This window comes from Chrysemys picta, chromosome 9 (assembly GCF_011386835.1).
Source record: "Chrysemys picta bellii isolate R12L10 chromosome 9, ASM1138683v2, whole genome shotgun sequence".
Lineage (NCBI taxonomy): Eukaryota > Metazoa > Chordata > Testudines > Emydidae > Chrysemys > Chrysemys picta.
Window position 1 is genome coordinate 49,195,022 of NC_088799.1, and position 20,017 is coordinate 49,215,038.

General features: G+C 48.4%; 1 protein-coding gene across 27 annotated transcripts in view; it reads left to right on the forward strand.

The window, feature by feature from the left end:
* ARMC8 (armadillo repeat containing 8) overlaps positions 1–20,017 on the forward strand; it is a 206,221-nt gene that overhangs the window by 107,315 nt on the left and 78,889 nt on the right. The window lies entirely within an intron of this gene.

The following is a 20,017-nucleotide window of genomic DNA, read 5'->3' on the forward strand; positions in this document are numbered from 1 at the left end:
GGAAGGGGAAGAGCCCGTCCGGAGGCCGGAGTGGGCGGAGCTAGGGAGTTCTGAGCCCGCCCCTCAGAGGGTCAGGCGGCAACCCGGAAGTATAAAACCGGGCCCTCAGTCTGGCCCAACAGCCGGAGAGACCAGACGTCTCCAGCCTAGCTCGGGGCTGGGAAACCTCCATGGCCCGGAGTGACCGCCAGGAGTTGCCGGGCCTGCCCTGCGCCCGCTATACAGAGGAACCGCTGGGCCGGCCCTGAGCCCGCTACCCAGAGGAGCCACCGGGCCTGCCCTGCGCCCACTACCCCGAGGAGCCGCCGGGCCTGCCCTGCGCCTCCTATCCGGAGGAGCTCCCGGACTTGCCAAACGATCCCTGGCCGGATTAACCCATGATCCAGGATCCCCCCGAGGCCAACGCCAGCACCCAGGTAGGCCCAGAGGGGGAGTCTGGAAGTAGCCTGGGGGCAGCTGACCCCAGTCTGGCTGCAGGCACTGCTAGAGCCGATGTCAGTGTGTTGCGGCCAGGATCCCCACTGACGAAGCAGTGGGTCTTCTTCCGCTGCTAGGGCCCCGAGCTGGGATGCAGTGGAGTGGGAGGGCCTGCGTCCCCCCTGCCACCCAACTGGTGGGTGGCAGGCAGTCTCCCCGTCTCCCAGGGCTGTTGTGGCTCAGCCCTGCCTGAGGGCCTGAGCTCTGCCTCAGCGTTTGTTGCCCCGCCCTGACCTAGGGCCTGGGCTAAATACTTTGTTTACTGTTGCTCAACTCTGACTAAGGGTCTGAGCCCTGACCTAACGCTGGTGCCCGCCCTGAGCCGGGGTCGGGCTTCCTGTATCTTTCAGGGCGGCAAGGGCTGCCGGGCGAGACCCTGCAGCCAGACAAAGCACTCAAGCCCCAGCAGGTAGTGAGTCGGTGTGGCTCCCCGCCGCCCCGGAGCGGGTCGAGCCTCGGCCAACTCCTGTATACGTGGTACCAGAAGTGGGGACGTTCGATCCATTGGCCCTGTGAGAAGGGTCTGAGGGGAAGAGTCTCCCCAAGAGAGGCCATGGAGATGGAGCGACTGTTTCAACTGCTGGCCGAGAGTCAAGAGCGGGAGCAGGCCGCCCACGTGCAGCAGCAGCAGCAGGCCGCTGCCCAACTGCAACAGCAGCAGCAACGCATTCAGCAGCTGGGAGACCAGCTGCAGCAACTTGTGACTACAGTGCCACACCCCGTAGACCTGCAGCCAGGGGACGGGGCTGGATCGCCCCGCACTGCCGTCCCGGTGCGGCTAACCAAAATGGGCTCCGATGATGATCCTGAGGCATTCTTGGTAACATTCGAACAGGTGGCATTGGTCGCAGGGTGTCCCCAGGTCCAGTGGGCCACCCATCTGGCCCCCTACCTAACCGGGACTGCCCAGATGGCTTACCGGGGGCTGGCTACAGAAGATGCCAGGGATTACAGCCAGGTGAAGGCCGCAATCTTGGACACCTTAGACATCAGCCCAGAGACGTTTCGGCAGTGGTTCCGGAGCCAAACGTACCCTGTGGGCACCCGACCCAGGCTGGTGGCCTAAGCCCTAAAGGAGACATGTAGGCGGTGGCTACAGCCTGAACTGAGGACCGCAGAGGAGGTGACAGAGCAAGTTATTCTCGAGCAGTTTGTCCACATCCTCCCAACGCGAGGACAGGCCTGGGTGCTCCGCCACTGGCCGGCAACATTAGCTGCGGCCGTCGCACTAATGGAAGACTTCTTCGCTGCGAAATCCCCCGTGGGACCCGCCCTTCGACCTCAGAACCCTGGGCCGGAACACCCGCACACCGAACGGCGAGGGGATGCCCCGACCGGGCTGCGGAACCTGGGCCACGGGCAAGAGACCCGCCCGGGACCTCGACTCAGACGCTCGGAACCTCCCCCTCGACCTGGACCGGTCACCCCCGGGCCAAGTGGCATGAGAATTCCCCGGAGTCCCTCTAGGAGTCTGATGGGAGCCCCCTCCCGTGGAGGTCGTCCTGACCTCAGGCTCTGCTTCTGTTGTGGGAAATTGGGTCACTTGCAACAGGACTGCACCAACATGGACTGTAGCTTCGGTCAGGTCTGTGCAGGGGACGCCAGAGCCCGACTACCACAGGCTCCCAAGATAATGATCCCGGTCGTTGTCGGTGATCACTCAACCCAGGCCCTGATCGACTCAGGCTGCAGCCAGACACTGGTTCGCCAGGCGTTGGGACCCCAGGCGGACCCCCACTTGGGGACAATCCACCTGCAGTGTATCTATGGGGATGTCCGGCCATATCCTAGTGCCTTGGGTCAGGTTAACCGTGGCTGGCGTCACCCGCCGAATAGTTGTTGGCTTAGCCCCTCGACTGGCGTACCTGGTGATCCTGGGGCGGGATTGGCCTGCCTTTGAGGAAATCCTCTGGTCAACCCTGGCCTTGGAGGGAGAGTCCCAGGGGACCCTACCGGGGGAGGAGCCCGGGACCCCCGAACCCGAATCAGGAACCGAAGAAGCTGACAACTCCCGGTTTGAGCCCGAGGTGGAGCCCCGCCTCCAGACCGATTTCTGTCGTGACCAGAGAGCGGACCCAACCCTTAGCGAGGCCTATGAACAACTGGCGGCAGTTGATGGGACCATCATCAACCCCGAACGGGCGACCCAGTGGCCCCACTTCGAACTACACCGGCACCGTCTTTATTGGGTGGACCATGACCCCCGCACGAAGGAGCCCCAAATGCAGCTGCTGGTACCGCAGTGTCACCGGCGCACCATGATGAAGCTGGCACATGACATCCCGGCTGCTGGACATCTGGGCCAGGAGAAAACCCTTGCCAGGATTCTAACGCGGTTCTTCTGGCCCAGTGTTCACCAGGAGGTGAGGAACTATTGTAGCTCCTGTCCGGAGTGCCAGGTAGCTGCTCCGCAACGGGTACCCAGGGCACCCCTGGTCCCCATGCCTGTAATGGAAACCCCCTTTGAACGGGTGGCCATGGACCTGGTGGGCCCCCTCCCAAGAAGTGCGTCGGGGTTCCAATATGTCCTGGTCATCGTGGACTACGCCACCCGTTTCCCCGAGGCCATTCCATTACGGAGCACCACGGCCCGGACCATCGCCGGAGAATTGGTGAAAGTCTTCGCTCGGGTGTGTTTGCCCCGTGAAATCCTCACGGATCAAGGAACGAATTTCACCTCCCGCTTGTTGCAACAGGTCTGCAAGCTCCTGGGGGTCAAACAATTACGGACCTCCGTCTACCACCCGCAGACAGACAGGCTGGTAGAACGATTTAACCGGACCCTCAAAGAAATGTTGCGGAAGTTTCCCCCAGAGGAACTGCGCCGATGGTACCAGTTGCTCCCTCCCCTGCTGTTAGCCATTGGCGAGGTACCCCAGTCTTCCAGCAAGTTCTCCCTGTTTGAACTGCTGTACGGGCGCCGTCCATGAGGCCTGTTGGACTTAATGCGAGAAACCTGGGAGCAGTCCCCATCTCCAAGCCAGGGCCTCCTGCAATATGTCCTGCAGCTGCGGGAGCACTTTGCTCAGGCTGGGGCCCTGGCCCGTGAGGAACCTTCACGGCCCTACCCGGATACACGACCCTGGTCTATCACTCGGTCCAGACTGAACCAGGGAAGGTAATCCGAGAAACGACCAGGCCACTGCCGTACCGGATGCGCCAGGAAGTGGAGGAAGAAGTACAGGCCATGCTGGCCTTGGGGGTCATCGAGCCATCTCAGAGTGAGTGGCGTAGCCCGGTGGTCCTGGTACCCAAGCCTGACAGCACTCGACACTTTTGTATAGACTTCCGACGGGTGAATGCCATCTCACGCTTCAACGCCTATCCAATGCCCCGGGTGGACGAGTTGCTGGGCCGGCTAGGCGAGGCCCAGTTCATCACCACCCTTGACCTCAGTAAGGGGTATTGGCAGATCCCGCTCGACGACCCATCTAAGGAAAAAACCGCATTCGCTACGCCTACCGGACTGTACCAGTTCACCCGGATGCCCTTTGGCCTCCATGGGGCCCCGGCCACATTCCAGCGACTAATGGACCGCCTCCTCCAGCCCCACCAAGACTATGCGGCAGCCTACCTGGATGACGTCGTGATCTATAGCCAGCATTGGGAAGACCACCTAGAACGGGTGGTGGCGGTCCTGAGAACCCTGCGACAGGCGGGGCTGACAGCCAACCCGAAGAAGTGTCGGATCGGATGGCAGGAGACCACATACTTGGGGTACACTATAGGGGGAGGACGAGTGAAGCCCCTCGCCGGGAAAGTACAAGCCCTGGCCACTTGCCCGACCCCCACTATGAAACTCCAAGTTCGACAGTTCCTGGGACTCGTCGGGTACTATCGACGATTCATCCCCCAGTTTGCATCCATAGCAGCTCCCTTAACCAGGCTGTTGATAAAGAACAGCCCCCGGCAGGTGCAGAGGACCCCGGACTGTGAAAACGCCTTCCGGACACTTCAAACGTGTCTTTGCCAGGAGCCGGTCCTATACAGCCCAGACTTCCACCGAGGGTTCATCCTGCAGACAGATGCCTCAGAGGTAGGGCTGGGGGCCGTCCTATCCCAAGAGATTGACAGAGCAGACCACCCGGTTCTATACCTGAGCTGAAAATTGTTCCCCCGTGAAAGGAACTACGCCGTGGTCGAGAAAGAGGCACTCGCCATCAAATGGGCCTGTGACGCCCTACGATATTACCTCCTGGGTGCACCATTCACGCTAGTCACGGACCATGCCCCCTTCCGATGGCTGATGAGGATGAAGAACAACAATGACCGATTGTTGCAGTGGTATCTGGCCTTACAATCCTACGCTTTTACCGTCCAGCATAGGGCCAGTAAGGAACATGCCAATGCGGACTTCCTGTCCCGTGTAGGGGGGACGGATGGGTCTGGCCCCGAAGACCGGGAGCCAGACTTGAGGAGAGGGGGTGTGTAGTGAGTCGGTGTGGCTCCCCGCCGCCCCAGAAGGGGAAGAGCCCATCCGGAGGCCGGAGTGGGCGGAGCTAGGGAGTTCTGAGCCCGCCCCTCAGAGGGTCAGGCGGCAACCCGGAAGTATAAAACCGGGCCCTCAGAACTCAGTCTGGCCCCAACAGCCGGAGAGACCAGACGTCTCCAGCCTAGCTCGGGGCTGGGAAACCTCCATGGCCCGGAGTGACTGTCAGGAGTTGCCGGGCCTGCCCTGAGCCCGCTACCCAGAGGAACCACTGAGCCTGCCCGGCGCCTACTACCCAGAGGAGCTGCCAGGCCTGCCCTGCGCCTCCTATCTGGAGGAGCTACCGGACTTGCCAAACGATCCCTGGCCGGACGAACCCATGGTCCAGGATCCCCCCGAGGCCGATGCCAGCACCCAGGTAGACCCAGAGGGGGAGTCTGGAAGTAGCCCGGGGGCAGCCGACCCCAATCTGGCTGCAGCACTGCCAGAGCCGATGTCAGTGTGCTGCGGCCAGGATCCCCACTGATGAAGCAGCGGGTCTTCTGCCGTTGCTAGGGCCCCGAGCTGGGACGCAGTGGAGTGGGAGGGCCTGCGTCCCCCCACCACCCAACCGGTGGGTGGCAGTCTCCCCCTCTCCCAGGCCTGTTGAGGCTCAGGCCTATTACGGTGGCTCAGCCCTGCCTGAGGGCCTGATCTCTGCCTCAGCGTTTGTTGCCCCGCCCTGACCTAGGGCCTGGGCTAAATAATTGTTTACTGTTGCTCAACCCTGACTAAGGGTCTGAGCCCTGACCTAACGCTGGTGCCCGCCCTGAGCCGGGGTCGGGCTTCCTGTATCTTTCAGGGCGGCAAGGGCTGCCGGGCGAGACCCTGCAGCCAGACAAAGCACTCAAGCCCCAGCAGGTAGTGAGTTGGTGTGGCTCCCCGCCGCCCCAGAGCGGGTCAAGCCCCAGCCAACTCCTGTACACTCAGCTTTCCGCTTCTTTCATTAATAGTCACTAATAGTGTTAGTGTTTGTTTCTGTAGTTAGTAGTAATATAGCTTCTTATCTTTTCTTTATATTTAGGTAGATATAAGCTAGTTAATAATTTTTTCTTTTACTGGGAGGTTATGCCCAGTTGTCCCAGCTTCAACTGCTGTCTGTCATGTTGGGAGGCGATCCCGATCCGCTACTGGCACTCCTCCTGCATCCGTTGCCTTGGGGAATCACATGTTGCTCACAAGTGCAACTTTTTCTTTGGTACTGAAATCAAGAGCTAGAAAAAACAGATAAAGCTTAGTCTCCTCCTGATGGAGAGCTCTCTATTCCTGGCTTCTGACCCAGGCCAAGAGAAATTGTATGAATCTCACCAAAAGAGACAGAGGTTCTATAGAAAGAAGCTGTCCATGTCCAAGCAGCAATTTTGATGCTTTGGTCACGGGCTCAAATTGCCATCCTCATCCTCTTGAGCTGCACCAATTCACCACCCTTATTTCTTTTGGTGACCACCTTCGCTCCTTCAGGTGCTCCTGGGATTTGATCACTATGGACAAGTAGTTTTGGACGTCATCTCCAAAGGATACAACATCCACTTTACTACACTTCCACCAACAAACCCCCCCTTCCCCATCCCTCTTCAGGGACCTCCTCATGAAAGCTTGCTTTGTCAAGAAATAGACACTCTCTTACATTTGGGAGCCATAGTATCGGTCCTCATGCAGCACAAAGGGAAGGGATTTTATTCAAAGTAGCTTCTGGTACCAAAAAAGAGTGGCAATTGGAGACCATATTCAGTACCTATGTGAAGACACTGAAATTCAAAACTGCGACACTTGCAGCAATAACTCTGTCAGTAGAGCAGGGGGATTGGTTATCAGTCCTCAACCTTCAAGACGCATGTTTCCATATTGCTATCCACCCATACCACAAATGATTCCTATGTTTCACTGTCTGCCACGACCACTTTCAATACTGAGTGCTCCCCTTTGGTCTGCTCCACAGGAAAGGTATCTTGGTATTCCCTTACATGTCCAATTGTCTGCTGAAGGGCTGCTTCCTGGAACTGACATCTTGAGCAACCTCCACCGCCATAGGTCTCTTCCTTGAATTGGGCCTGCAATTGGACATTCAAAAATCCACTTTGACCTCTGTCCAAGGCTTAGAATTCATGGAGGGAAACCTTGATTCAATAACAGCAAGAGCCTACCTTCTTCTGCCCTTTCCAACATAGCCAGCACAATTCAGCTCAGCCCCCAAACTATGATCAAGAACTGTCTTTAGTTGCTGGAGCACATGGCAGCCACCACCTTTGTTACAGAATATGCAAGGTTTCGAAGGTGCTGCCTTCAGGGGTGGCTCAGAACGGTTTAGTCACCAAGCAGACACAGTTTAAATGTGCTGCTTTCCATTCCTACCTCTGTACAACAGTACCTCAACTGGTGGAAAGATTATCACAGCGTGTGCACAGGAGTTTCATTTGTGTGTCCCTCCCCAACAGTCGTCATAATGACAGACACCTCTCTGCTAGGGTCGGGAGTGCATCTAGACACTAAACAGGACTCTGTGTTTTGTTACCAATTGATGTTTAATTGCTTTCTTCCAAATTTTGGAGAGTATTATAGGTACTTTTTTTTTTTTAAAGGAAGTAGCTTTTTTAGGAACTATTAACATTCAGCAACAGTTTCCCTAGCCCCAATAAACCAGATGTTCAAATCAGACTTAGCAGTTTGTTTTTATTTTTATTTTGTTAATCATGTTTATTATGGTAGTGTCTAAGGGTATGTCTACACTACGAGAGTAGTTCGATTTCACTTAAATCGAATATGTGGAATCGATATTACAAAGTCGAACGTGTGTATCCACACTAAGGACAGTAATTCGACTGTGTGAGTCCACACTAATGGGGCAAGCATCGACATTGGAAGCGGTGCACTGTGGGTAGCTATCCCGCAGTTCCCGCAGTCCCCGCTGCCCATTGGAATTCTGGGTTGAGCCCCCAATGCCTGCTGGGGGAAAAAATGTGTCAAGGGTGGTTTTGGGTAACTGTCGTCATCCAACCGTCACTCCCGCCCTCCCTCCCTGAAAGCGCCAGCGGGCAATCAGTTCGCGCACTTTTCTGGTGAGTGACAGCGTGGACGCCACAGCACAGCGTGGACGCGACCATCGCTGCAGTTATGGCTGTTGTCAACACCTCGCACCTTATCAGCGACATGCAGATGCTGAGAAATCAGGCGAGGAGGCTACGGCAGCGCGATGAGGACATGAAGTCTGAGAGTGGCACAGACCTGTCACAAAGCGCGGGACCCCGCGCCGTGGACATCATGGTGGCACTGGGTCATGTTGATGCCGTGGAACGGCGATTCTGGGCACGTGAAACAAGCACGGACTGGTGGGACCGCATAGTGCTGCAGGTCTGGGATGAATCCCAGTGGCTGAGAAACTTTCGCATGCGGAAGGGAACTTTCCTTGAACTTTGTGAGTTGCTGTCCCCTGCCCTGAAGCGCAAGGACACCTGGATGCGAGCAGCCCTGACTGTCCAGAAGCGAGTGGCCATAGCCTCTGGAAGCTTGCAACGCCAGACAGCTACCAGTCAGTCGCGAACCACTTTGGCGTGGGCAAATCTACCGTGGGGGTTGTTGTGATGCAAGTAGCCAACGCAATCGTTGATGTACTGCTATCAAAGGTAGTGACCCTGGGAAACGTGGAGGTCATCATAGATGGCTTCGCCGCGATGGGATTCCCAAACTGCGGTGGGGCTATAGATGGAACTCACATCCCTATCCTGGGACCGGACCACCAGGCCAGCCAGTACATTAACCGAAAGGGCTACTTTTCAATGGTGCTGCAAGCACTGGTGGACCATAGGGGACGTTTTACCAACATCAACGTCGGATGGCCGGGCGAGGTTCATGACGCTTGTGTTTTCAGGAACTCTGGTCTGTTTAGATGGCTGCAGGAAGGTATTTACTTCCCGGACCACAAAATAACTGTTGGGGATGTGGAGATGCCTATAGTGATCCTCGGGGACCCAGCCTACCCGCTAATGCCCTGGCTCATGAAGCCCTATACAGGCACCCTGGACAGTGAAAAGGAACTCTTCAACTACCGTCTGAGCAAGTGCAGAATGGTGGTGGAGTGTGCTTTTGGACGTCTCAAGGGGAGATGGAGAAGCTTACTGACTCGCTCTGATCTCAGCGAAACCAATATCCCCATTGTTATTGCAGCTTGCTGTGTGCTCCACAATCTCTGTGAGAGCAAGGGGGATACCTTAATGGCAGGGTGGGAGGTTGAGGCAAGTCGCCTGGCTGCTGATTATGCCCAGCCAGACAGCCGTGCGATTAGAAGAGCCCAGCGGGACGCGCTGTGCATCCGGGAGGCTTTGAAAGCTAGGTTCCTGAGTGAGCAGGGTAACCTGTGACTATTTAGTTTGTTTACAGAGAAGCTGAACCTGCCCCCGTTTCTTTACCCAGTGAATGTTCACTATTCTCTCCAGTTTCATACCCCGTTCACCCCCTTCCAACCCACGTTTAAAAATAAAATCACGGAAAATTTGTTAATGAGCAACATTTTCTTTATTACTGTTTTTGCGGTAAAGTTTTGAAACTGGGACGCAGACTGTGGTGGGGAGCGGGTGTAGTGTAGTGATGCAAAGGACGCTTCTAAACTCGAGGAATGACAGGCTCCTGCTTCTACAGTGGTCCACACTGGTGGACTGATTGTTTCAACGGAGCCTGCCACCCCTCCTGTTCGGGACTCTGTGTGGGGGGGCGATGTGACTTTGTGGCAGGGGGAGGACGGTTACAGATCCGCTGCTGCGTGGCTCTGTGATCCAGGATAAGGACCGCTGCATAAGATCTCTAACCGCCCTCCCCCACCACAAAGTCACATAGCCCCTCCCCCCCACCCCCCTGCCCCACCACAGAAAATGAAAGCCACCTCCCAGACTGACCAGGGTGCCTAGGGACTGCACTGTGTGTGTGACCTGCTGCTGAACCTGCCCCCATGTCTGTACCAACCCCCTTCCCCCCCTTCAAACAGACTGTCCTCTAAAAAAAACATGATGGAAACAGTAATTAACAGAAACGTATTTTTTATTCGCAACTAGACATGGGATGAAACTGGGATGGGGGCTTGGGTGAGGCGGGAAGGAAAGGACTTATCAAATTTTGGAGAATGACAGCCTTCTGCCACTTGAGCAGTCTGCAGCGGTAGAATGACAGTTTTCATGGACTCTGCAGCCCCTCCTTCTTGGTACTTTGGGTGACGGGGGTATGGGACTTTGGCGGGGGACGGTGGTTACAGATAGACTGCAGCGGGGCTCTGTCCTCCTGCCTCCAGTCCTGCAGAACATCCACAAGGCGCCGGAGCCTGTCCGTTTGCTCCCTCATTAGTCCAAGCAGCATTTGAATCCCCTGCTGGTCTTCCTGCCGCCACCTCTCCTCCCGTTCGCTGTGTGCTCGCTGGTATTGGGACATGTTCTCCCTCCACTGAGTCTGCAGGGTTGCCTCGGCTCGGGAGCAGCCCATAAGTTCTGAGAACATGTCGTACCGTGTCCTTTTCTTTCTACGCCTAATCTGTGCCAGCCTCTGGGAGTCTGATGACCGGGTAGGTTGGGAGACAGTCACAGCTGTGGGATGGGAAAAAGGGAGTGAATTCCTCAGAAAGATACATTTTTTGGTGAACAAAGAAAATAGTCTTTCTCTGTGAACAAGACCATTCACAGCGCCTATCACATGCGCACTCAGGACAAGGTCGAATTTTTGGCCTTCGCATTCAGTCCCTGGGGTCTTGCAGTGCAGATCACAGAAGCGGAACAGGACAGTGGAATTTGGATAGCAGGCTGACATGGTAAGCCGTAGACTTGTGGCACCTTAAAACTTTAATAATAGCACTGCCCTACTTTGACGTTCAAAGCAATGCTCCTAGCGTTGGCCAGTTCCTGCTGCCAGGAATCCGGCAAGCATGAACTCTGCCCCTGTCCCACCCCCTCGTGGCTGTCCCCGAGAAAGATCCCTCTATGCTGCCCCTCTCCCGCCTCCACCGCATGGCTGTAAACCGCCGGTTACAGTTCTGTAAAGGAACAGGCAAGCAGTCCCAATACTAACATTCCCCTAATTCAAAGCAGGTCACCATGAGCGACATCACTCTGATGCGGATTTCAGACAGCGACAAAGAACGCATGCTTCGTGAAAGCCTGCAAAGACCAGGGCCGTATGCCGCCATGCTGTGCAAGGCAATGATACCGGAGTACTTGATGATAGCCTGGCGCGGAAACGTTTCATACTACGGAGGACACAACAAGGCTGCTCTCTCAAGGAACCTCATGCAAAGGCTTTCCAATTACCTCCAGGAGAGCTTCATGGAGATGTCCCATGAGGATTTCTGCTCTATCCCAGGACATATAGACCGAATTTTACTGTAGCTGCACTGGCAAGGACTAAACAGTAGAGCGCCTAGGGCAAACCAATCAAGATATACCGGACATTGTTAGATTTTTTTGCAGCAGTTGCATTGCCAAAGACTAAAACTTTAAGTGCCTAGGACAATCTAATCATGAAAAACCCACAGTTTAATATTAATGTTCTGTTCTAAATAAATGTTTACATGTTTAAAACACTTACCGGCTGATCCTTCCCCTGATTCTGGGTCCGGGTTAACGCCTGGGGACGGTTGGTAGGGGATCTCTGTGAGGGTGATAAAGAGATCCTGGCTGTCTGGGAAATCAGCATTGTAAGCGCTGTCGACTGCCTCGTCCTCCTCATCTCCTTCCTCATCTTGCCTGTCCACTACCATCTCCGAGGAAGCGGGCGTCGACAATATCCCATCCTCAGAGTCCACAGTCAGTGGTGGGGTAATGGTGGCGGCCGCACCTAGGATGGAATGCAATGCCTCGTAGAAACGGCATGTCTGGGGCTGGGATCCGGAGCATCCGTTTGCCTCTTTGGTCTTCTGGTACCCTTGTCTCAGCTCCTTGATTTTCACGCAGCACTGCGTTGCATCCCGGCTGTATCCTCTCTCTGTCATGGCTTTGGAGATCTTCTCGTAGATCTTTGCATTCCGTCTTTTCGATCGCAGCTCCGAAAGCACGGACTCATCGCCCCTCACAGCGATCAGATCCAAGACTTCCGATCAGTCCATGCTGGGGCCCTCTTTCTATTCTGAGATTGCATGGCCATCTCTGCTGGAGAGCTCTGCATCGTTGCCAGTGCTGCTGAGCTCGCCACGATGTCCAAACAGGAAATGAGATTCAAACTGCCCAGACAGGAAAAGGAATTCAAATTTTCCCGGGGCTTTTCCTGTGTGGCTGGTCAGAGCATCCGAGCTCGTACTGCTGTCCAGAGCGTCAACAGAGTGGTGCACTGTGGGATAGCTCCCGGAGCTATTAGCGTCGATTTCCATCCACACCTACCCTAATTCAACCTAGCCATGTCGAATTTAGCACTACTCCCCTCGTTGGGGAGGAGTGCAGAAGTCGAATTTAAGAGACCTCTATGTCGAACTAAATAGCTTTGTTGTGTGGACGGGTGCAGAGTTAATTCAATTTAACGCAGCTAAATTCGACATAAACTCCTAGTGTAGACCAGGCCTAAGAGTGGGCCCCATTGTACTGGTGCTGTATAATTGAGCCCTTTCCCAAACAGCTGACAATCTAAATAGACCTGACAGACACAGGATGGGTGACGGAGTAGAACATATAAGCAGAGTGAGCAAATGTGATGGCAGCAAATGTCATGTTAGTTCCATGATTTTTGGTGGGTTTACTTAGGAGTGGAATCAGCTAAATGGAAAGAGAAGTGAAGGGTTGAGGGCGAGGGGAATAAGGCAGGGGAGAAGAGTATAAGAAAGGCAGATGTGGAGTGAAATTGAGGGGAAGAGAGTGCTCCAACCTTCTCTCTCCTTCCTTCACAAACAGCCAATCAGGCCACGGCAGAGATAGTCCAGTCAAAACTGTAGAAAGTTCTCTGAATATCCAAAGGTCTGTGCTTTATCACTTAACTCAGAGTAGGCATACGTTTTCTTTTTAATATATATATATATTTAGCTATATTTTTATATAGAGAGAGTGAGGGTGTTTTTATAATTGTACAGGAACATTTTTATCGGTGTTTCATCATGTCTGGACAACTTCAAAGTATATTTCCAAAACTCCCAGAAATAGTATCAAGTCTGCAGCATTTATCTAATGAGTTTTTGCCTTCAACTGTTTTAATTACATCATCACATACTACGACTCCTTGCACACTGACCGCTGAGGTTTTTGGAAAATCTGACCCAAGTCATTCTGAAAATTCTGGCCTTAGGGCTTGGTTTTCAGAAGAGCCAAGTACTCACTACTCCATTTGAAGTTAATGGGAGCTGTGGGTGCTCAGCATACCTGAAATATGAGACTTTAGGTGTCCCTAGTTGGGCCTCCAAACACTGAAACATCATGATTAGTTGTCTCTTCTGCAAATTTTGGCTCTAATTACTCTGGCTCAGTTCCCATCTGTACAATGTGGCTAAAGTTTATCTAATTCACAGGGTTATTGTAAAGATAAATTAATATTTGAGGTGCAAATGCTATAATCATGAGTGCAATAGGAAAGCCCATAAAGATATTTATAATTAAGTATTCAGTGCAGGATGGTGTGCAGTAAATGAGGTATGGAGGCCCTATGCTAAATATTGAGGATTAAAAAAATACTGAACCGTTGCTTTATTTCACCATCCGTGCTGTAGAAAAATAACATATAATCATGTAATGAGACTATATGAGGATATATACCGACAAAAATTAAATTAAGTTTCCTTGGGCAATGTTGATTTTAGCATTCCCCTAAATTGAGTGTTTTGTTTTATTTTTAACATCCTTTTTTATATAGGTTAGTACATTCCATATGGGAAATATCTTTAACCAGGTAGTGATATGAAGTTTATCCTTTTTTGTTCTTTCTTAGTTCGCTCAATACCTGGATCATTTTTATTTTCTTGCAATGAAGTTTTCATGGTGGTTCAGTTAATTATTATACATTTTGCCTGGGTTTAGTTTTCAGATGTTCACTTCACATTGACTCTCCATTTTATAAATTAAATATTTAATCTTGGTTTTTTATTAGGGCTGTCAAGCGATTAAAAAAATTAATCACGATTAATCGTGTGATTAATCGCGCTGTTAAACAATAATAGAATACTATTTATATGAATATTTTTGGATGTTTTCCACATTTTCAAATATATTGATTTCAATTACAACTCAGACTACAAAGTGTACAGTGCTCACTTTATATTTATTTTGATTTCAAATACTTGCACTGTAAAAAAAAAAAAATAGTATTTTTCAGTTCACCTAATACAATTACTGTAGTGCAATCACTTTATCATGAAAGTTGAACTTACAAATGTAGAATTATGTACCAAAAAAACTGCATTCAAAAATAAATCAGTGTAAAACTTTAGACCCTACAAGTCCACTCAGTCCTCCTTCTTATTCAGCCAATCGCTCAGACAAACAAGTTTGTTTTCATTTGCAGGAGATAATGCTGCCCGCTTCTTGTTTACAATGTCACCTGAAAGTGAGAACAGGCATGGCACTGGTGCAGCCGGCATTGCAATATATTTACGTGCCAGATGCACTAAAAATTCATATATCCCTTCATGCTTCAACCACCATTCCACATGCTATGCGTCCATGCTAATGATGGGTTCTGCTTGATAACAGTCCAAAGCAATGCAGGCCAACGCATGTTCATTTTCATCATCTGAATCAGATGCTACCAGCAGAAGATTGATTTTCTTTTTTGGTGGTTTGTTTTCTGTAGTTACTGCATCGGTGTGTTGCTCTTTTGAGACTTCTGAAAGCATGCTCCACACCCCATGCTGATCAGATTTTGGAAGGCACTTCAGATTTTTAAATCTTGGGTCGAGTGCATACGAATGTTTAGTATATCTGGCACATAAATACCTTGCAGTGCTAACTACAAAAGTGCCATGCAAACGTCTGTTCTCACTTTCAGGAGAGTGGCGGTATTATCTCCTGTAAATTTAAACAAACTTGTTTGTCTTAGCAATTGGTTGAACAAGAAGTTGGACTGAGTGGACTTTAGGCTCTAAAGTTGTATATTGTTTTATTTTTGAATGCAGTTATGTAACAAAAAAAATCTACATTTGTAAGTTATGCTTTCATGATAGAGATTGCACTGCAGTACTTGTATGAGGTAAATTGAAAAATACTGTTCCTTTTGTTTATCATTTTTACAGTGCAAATATTTTCAATAAAAACAATATAAAGCAAGTACTGTACACTTTGTGTTCTGTGTTGTAACTGAAATCAATATATTTGAAAATGTAGAAAAACATCCAAAATATTTAATAAATTTCTATTGGTATTCTATTGTTTAACAGTGCGATTAAAATTGCAATTAATCGTAATTAATTTTTTTAATCACGATTAAGTTTTTTTGTTAATCGTGTGAGTTAACTGCAATTAATCGACAGCCTTATTTTTATATAAATGTTGTCGTGCTCAGCATTAATGAAAACTGAAGAAGTGACTGAATCAATATTTATTTCAGATAAGAGCATGTCCCTTTTATTGTGTTTGTGCATATATTTAACTCTATAGACAGTCCTGTGATTATGGTTACTTAGCAACAGGACTTTCCCTTTAAGTTCTGAGACTTTCACATAGAAGATGTTCAATGTCCAGAACACATTAAAATTGCCTCTGCTTTTAAATAGACCTAGATAGATCTACATGGTACAATTATACTTTTCTTAGTACTATTAATATGAAGCAGTTCTTTAAAACCACTAGTGTATTTGTATTTAATAAAATAACTTTAACAGAAATATGGAATAACTTCTCAACCAGGATAAAAACAACAAGTTTGCTGGTAACCTGAGATTTGGCAATTAATTTCTCAGGTTGGAATCTCCTCTTCCCGTAAAACATAGAAATAGCTTGTGTTTTCTGTGTCTAGGGTCAATAATGACCATTGATCTATAATGACCATTGATATAGAATATTTCTGTTAATAAAATCCATGCTTTATGGATGTTTCACATATTACAAATTCTACCTGCATGAGATATCTGAAAGAGTTGTTTCATCTACACACACAAAAGTAATTCTAGGGACTTGATCAGAAACAGTTCCATCAAGCCAGCAGAGAAAAAACATTGTAGCAGAAAGTTGTAGTGAGTTCAGTGCTTCATCTTCACTGGCACGGTTTTCCAGAAAACATTTTGATGGCGCTGTCAGGAACCACGAACCTTTCCTCATAGATACTTTACCCTTCCCTTTTCCCCCATAGTAACTGACTTGCTCCTTTTCGCTTGGTATTATTAAGGGCAATTGCTTCAAACAGATAGGTCCTAGAAGTCATCCAGAAAGGATATCCTACTCCAAGCTGCTTCCCCTAAACGCCTTGCCCAGCCCTTTTCAGGAAGCCTTCTCGTGAGAAAATGCAGAGAGCCTTTCTCCTTTATTTGGAAACAAAGTTTCTTTACCAGCTTCTGGATAAGGGGGGCTCTTCCCATTATATCCTTTTTGCCAAGAAAAAGGGAGTGTTTTGCATCATCCTTGTTTTAAGGTAGAATAATTATATCCAACAATTCTGATCCCATATGGTGGGTGTAAATCAGCAGGATTTTTTGTGGGCTGTCGACCTCAAAGGCACTTAATTTCATGTTTCACTCAGACTGTCTATGTATGCAGTGTAGTTGTAGCCATGTCGGTCCCAGGATATTAGAGACACAAGGTGGGTGATGTAATATCTTTTATTGGACCAAAGAAGTTAGTCCAATAAAAGCTATTACCTCACCCACCTTGGCTGTCTAACCATGCTGCAGTCCCCATTACTTGTACTTGGTTCTACTCTTTGGTCTTTTAGCAACCCCAAGACTCAAGGGTTTCATTGTAATGAAAATTTAATAGCCCTGACACACAAACCTATTTACTTATTTTTACCTTACCCTGATAAGGAAAATACAAATGATTCTTCTGTGTTTAAATTAAAAAAAAAAAAAAAAAAAAAAAACTGTCCCTGTTCATGTGATTTTTTGCAAGGCTGGCTTATCTATGTGATTAGCCAAAAGAGCTCTTTTCACAAGGGGTGAAGTATAATTTGGACAATGTGTATAAATGTTTTCGCTTCCTTGGGCTCAGGATCAACCACAAGAAAATCAACATTCATTGTCACTCAACCCCTTGAGTTCACAAGGAGCCATTGTGGGCTCCACTCTGCAACAACTTATTTATTGCAGACTGATTCCTACAGGTTTGAAAGTCAGTTGTCCTACGTGAGATGGGCAAAAATTATTTGACTGGCATGGAACACTTTCCTTCCTTGTTTCGAGGACAAGTCTGTGCGCTTCTTGGCAAACAACGCTGCCATCATCTATTCACTCCATGAGTAAGAGGAACTTGATTCCTCCACCAAAGTCAGGAAGTGTCCAACTTCTGGAAGTGGTCCATTTGACATCAGATAAGACCCTATTTGGGGATTGAGTCCCTGTGACTGTCAAGTATCAGAGGGGTAGCCGTGTTAGTCTGAATCTGTAAAAAGCAACAGAGGGTCCTGTGGCACCTTTAAGACTAACTGTGTCTATCATCACTCCACTCCTGATCCAGTGGCGGGTTTCAGCATACCATGATGCTATCTCTGACCTATCACCCATGCTTCTCTTCTTGTCCTCCTTGCTTTTGATACTCTCTGTCCAGTCCTGGCTGTCTACTGACCCCTCTAATTGTATTTTCAGTGGTCTGTTTGATTCACACACCCCCGCCCCAACTTCAACTCTCCCAAAGGCCTCTGTCTTTTCTTTCTCTGTTCTGTAGCATCAAATAATCTGATGAATGACTCATAAATCTCTCCCAACTCCAGACCCAGCTCCCTATGTCTAAACCAGCATCTTGGTCTCCTCATGATCTCCTATTTAAAATCACCATGGCCAAAACTGAGTTCTTGATCTTCCCCTCTCCACCCCACCAATGTCTTCCCTCGCAGGTTGGAAGGCCAAGGTTGACTGAATAGCAATAATCAATTTTATTTTGCTATATTCAAAAGACTATCTTATATCATGTGATATCTTTATAGGTAGAGTAACAAAAGCAAATACCAAAAGCAACATGAAAACCCACCCAGTATACACTTGCATAATATTGTGTTTAATGTCATTGTATAATAGCAATGGCAGAAGTGCAGATAACAGTGATGATATATAATCTAGGGCTATCAAGCAATTAAAAAATTAATTGCAATTAATTGTGCTGTTAATAATAAATACCATTTATTTAAATATTTTTGGGTGTTTTCTACATTTTCAAATATATTGATTTCAATTACAGTACAGAATACAAAGTGTACAGTGCTCACTTTATATTTATTTTGATTTCAAATACTTGCACTGTAAAAAAAAAAAAAAAGTATTTTTCAGTTCACCTAATACAAGTACTGTAGTGCAATCACTTTATCATGAAAGTTGAACTTACAAATGTAGAACTAACTCCATTCAGAAATAAAACAATGTAAAAATTTATAACCTAAAGTCTGTCCTACTTCTTTTTCAGCCGATTGCTCAGACATAAAAGTTGGGTTACAAATTGCAGGAGATAATGCTGCCCGCTTCTTGTTTACAATGGCACCTGAAAGTGAGAACAGACGTTTGCATGGCACCGTTGTAGCCTGCGTTGCAAGATATTATGTGCCAGATGCTCTAAAGATTCATATGTGCCTTCATGGTTCAACCATCATTCCAGAGGACATGCATCCATGCTTATGATGGGTTCTACTCGATAACGATCCAAAGCAGAGTGGACTGACATGTTCATTTTCATCAGCTGAGTTAGATGCCACCAGCAGAAGGCTGATTTTCTTTTTTGGTGGTTCGGGTTCTGTAGTTTCCACATTGGAGTGTTGATCTTCTAAGACTTCTGAAAGCATGCTCCACACCCCAGTTGATCAGATTTTGGAAGGCACTTCAGATTCTTAAATCTTGGGTCGAGTGCTGTAGCTATCTTTAGAAATCTCACATTGGTACCTTCTTTGCGTTTTGTCAAATCTGCAGTGAAAGTGTTCATAAAACGAATATGTGCTGGGTCATCATCCGAGACTGCTATAACATGAAATATATGGCAGAATGTGGGTAAAACAAAACAGGAGACATACAGTTCTCCCCCAACCAGTTCAGTCACAAATTTAATTAACGCATTATTTTTTTAATGAGCATCATCAGCATGAAAGTATGTCCTCTGGAATGGTGGCTGAAGCATGAAGGGGCATACAAATGTTTAGCATATCTGGCACGCAAATACCTTGCAACGCCTGCTAAAAAAGTGCCATGTGAATGCTTGGTCTCACTTCAGGTGATATTGTAAACAAGAAGCGGGCTGCATTATCTCCTGCAAATTGTAACCAAACTTGTTTGTCTGAGCGATTGGCTAAATAAGAAGTACAACTGAATGGACTTTAGGCTCTAAAGTTTTACATTTTTTTTTAAAGCAGTTATGTAACCAAAACAAATCTACATTTGTAAGTTATGCTTTCACGATAAAGAGATTGCACTACAGTACTTGTATAAAGTGAACTGAAAAATACTTTCTTTTGTTTATCATTTTTACAGTGCAAATATTTTTAATAAAAAATAATATAAAGTGAGCACTGTACAATTTGTATTTTGTGTTCTAATAGAAATCAATATATTTGAAAATGTAGAAAAACATCCAAAAATATTTAATAGATTTCAATTGGTATCCTATTGTTTAACAGTGCGATTAATCGTGATTAATTTTTTTAATCACGATTAATTTTTTTGAGTTAATCGCGTGAGTTACCTGCGATTAATCGACAGCCCTAATATAATCACAGCAGATTAGATAGTTTAAATTTATTTTAATCGTGTAGATAAATTCAGTATAGCTATGCATTGCTCTCAAAAATCCAGAAGGGATTTAGGAGTACAAATCCTATTAACTTTTAGTCAGATTTATGCTAACTCCTTTGGATGCTTCTGAAGCTCCCCTCAAAGTATGCAGAGAGTATCATTGACTCTGTCATGCATGCCATTGGCAACAAGTCTTGCCAAGATTTGCGCAGTGTTGGCAGATAGCTTCTGCTCCTCCTTTTCCCTCCCATTAGTAATCACTTCCCCCTGGA